Below are 2,776 nucleotides of genomic sequence, written 5' to 3'. Positions count from 1 at the left end.
CTATTTCTCCCTCTGTTTTCCGCTTCTGTCCTTGTCGGATTCTTGTTTGATGTTTGCTGTTCCTGTGTCCTTGTTCCGCCCTGTCGTGTTTTTGCCTTCTTCAGATGCTGCGTGAGAGCAGGTGTCTATGTCAGCTACGGCCTGTGCCTTCCTGAAGCGACCTGCAGTCTGTGGTCGCGTCTCCTGTCGTTCCTCTCTACTGACGAGAGGATTTCAGTTTCCTGTTTTGGATTTACCTTTGATATATCCAGGAGAATCATTGTTTGTTTGATACTGGAATAAAGACTCTGTTTCTATTACGTCGCTTTTGGGTCCTCATTCACCTGCATAACACTTACATAACGTTATCACCCCATTTTCCAAATCTTGTTGTCTTACTTAGTTTCCATCCTCTTATTGGCTCAGACATTGGGGCATAGATTCTATTGGTGGCATGACATGCATACCCCTTAACTAATGTTCCTGTCCAAAGGTCTTCACAAGTTCAGACTGACGTTGTCTTATGTATGATTACAGTTTTTCCCAATTGCTAAACACAATTTTGCAAACTAGGCTGGTTTTATCAAAATACTTAACACAATTCACAAAACCACACACCCAAACTGCAAAATACCTCATATATCCTGCAAAATGAAGCACTGCAACCAAAACTACATATAGCATTATCAAAATCAAACGTTTGCACGAAATGGCACGCACTTCATTCATATTACCAGATTTTTGTCTAACCAACTACACACTGTTGGGCATAATGAAAAGCACTCTCATCTTTAGTATGCTTTGCCATAATACTAAAATAGTTCAAATTGTAGAAAATTCTTCAGATGCACAGAAATATTTGCAGATACACACACATGCTGTTGAAACATTTTATTTTTTATTTTTCACCAAACAAGTCAGTGCAACATATGGACAGCAGATATATTTACATTGGACTGAACAAAAATATGCTCACAAAAAAACAGTAAACTGAAAAAGAAAATTGCAGAAAAAATGTGCAGAAAAAATATATAGAAAAAAAGAGTCAAGAAATATAATTAGGCAGCATCTTGCCGCACAGCTGGGTCTGGCCACAACGCCTCGTCCACATCACAGGCAATATCTTCCCTTGCCAGACATCGAGGGAAGAAGCGCCTTGAGTGCCTTATCCATCCCTGAATCTCATCACATGCCTCTTCCATAGCCTGCACAAGAGGCATGCGCACAAAAGGCTGCCGGTCGTATACCTTCCACCGCCATGCCAAAAATAACTCTTCTATGGTGTTCAGAAATGGTGAGTATGGTGGGAGGTATTGTACGAGAAATGGTGGGTGGTCAGCAAACCAGTTTTGGACTGGGGCTGCACGATGAAAGCTCACGTTGTCCCATACTACAACGTACCGGGTTCTTTGATGGTCTGCATCATTCATACGCTCTGGTGGTATGAGAATGTTGTGGAGTCTGTCCAGAAATGTGAGAATATGGGCTGTGTTGTATGGTCCAAGGTTGGCATGACGGTGGAGGATACCATGCGTATTGGAGATGGCAGCGCACATTGTGATGTTCCCACCACGTTGGCCAGGAACATCTATAAAGGCTCTGTGGCCAATTACGTTTCTCCCCCTTCTTCTGGTCTTTGCTAGGTTGAACCCAGCCTCATCTATAAAGATTAACTCATGTGGGATTGCATGAGCATCCATTTCCAGTACTCCCTGAAAACAATGAACAAAAGCAGTCAATATGGTGTTATCCAGTACACTGGGAAACAATGTTGCGTGTAGTGTACTGAAGTCAATATTGTACTTACATCCGTATATGCTCGTCTGACCTCTTTGTTTCTTTGAGAGTTTCTCTCAAACGGCACCTTATAAAGTTGTTTCATTCTGATTTGGTTTCGCTTGAGAATGCGAGCCAATGTGGACAGACTGACTCGTTGAATGTTGTTGAATATGGTGTTGTCTTGGATGATGTGGCTTTGAATTTCTCATCTGATTTCATTATTTTCCAAAACCAAGTTTACAATGGCAGCTTCCTGTACCCCGGTGAACATTTGGTCCCTTCCTCCACCATGGTTGCGTCTCTCAGTCCTTTAGAAAAACAAAAAAACTAAAATATAGGGCTTGGACAATGCAGCCTAAAGATATTTCCCCCACAGTAGAGTAAATTCTACAGGAAATTTGTGCAGTTAGTGTATGACATCAGCCATTCATGAAGTAAACAGGTGTCACCCAACTGATACACTATGACATGGGGTGTACTACATAGTGTGAAAGAAATGTTGGTTACATACCTGTACTCCAGTCTAAATGTCCGGATGACACAGGCGACAGTAAAACGGCTCAAGTTGGGCTGCACTCTCTGTCCAGCCTCTCGCATTGTCAGCCCATGGTTGATGACATGATCAACTAAGGTTGCTCTGATTTCATTTGAAAGTTGTCTTCTTTGGCCATGAACTCCTCTACCAGCTCTACCCCTACCTCTCACTCTTCATCCCCCTCTCATTGTCACCCTCCCTCTTCCTCTTCCTCTTCCTCTCTCTGCAACGGCTTCCATTGTTGTTGTAAAACAAAAGGTGCTCACCTGTGGTCTTTTCATAGTGCTTACTTCCTGATTGAAGTGGTAACAATTAACCATTGAGGTGTTTGGCCAGGTGGCACATGTATTGGCCAATTAGCTCATGTAGTGTCATTTTGAATGGCAGTGTTTTGAAATGGCAAACATGTGACTTTATGTCAGATTGTTGTGTCTTATGCAGAGAACCGTGTGCAGTGCATTTAAAAAGTGCCATTTTGAATTG

The 2,776-nt window shown here is 42.3% G+C and overlaps 1 pseudogene; it reads right to left on the bottom strand.

The window, feature by feature from the left end:
* The window catches only part of LOC112072843 (trypsin-3-like), a 15,719-nt pseudogene extending 14,480 nt beyond the window's left edge, over positions 1–1,239 (bottom strand).
* Positions 1,240–2,776: the final 1,537 nt, after the last annotated feature.

Source organism: Salvelinus sp. IW2-2015, unplaced genomic scaffold (assembly GCF_002910315.2).
Source record: "Salvelinus sp. IW2-2015 unplaced genomic scaffold, ASM291031v2 Un_scaffold2058, whole genome shotgun sequence".
NCBI classification, from domain to species: domain Eukaryota; kingdom Metazoa; phylum Chordata; class Actinopteri; order Salmoniformes; family Salmonidae; genus Salvelinus; species Salvelinus sp. IW2-2015.
The sequence above is the reverse complement of the archived record's forward strand: the minus strand, read 5'-3'. Positions and strand labels throughout refer to the sequence as shown.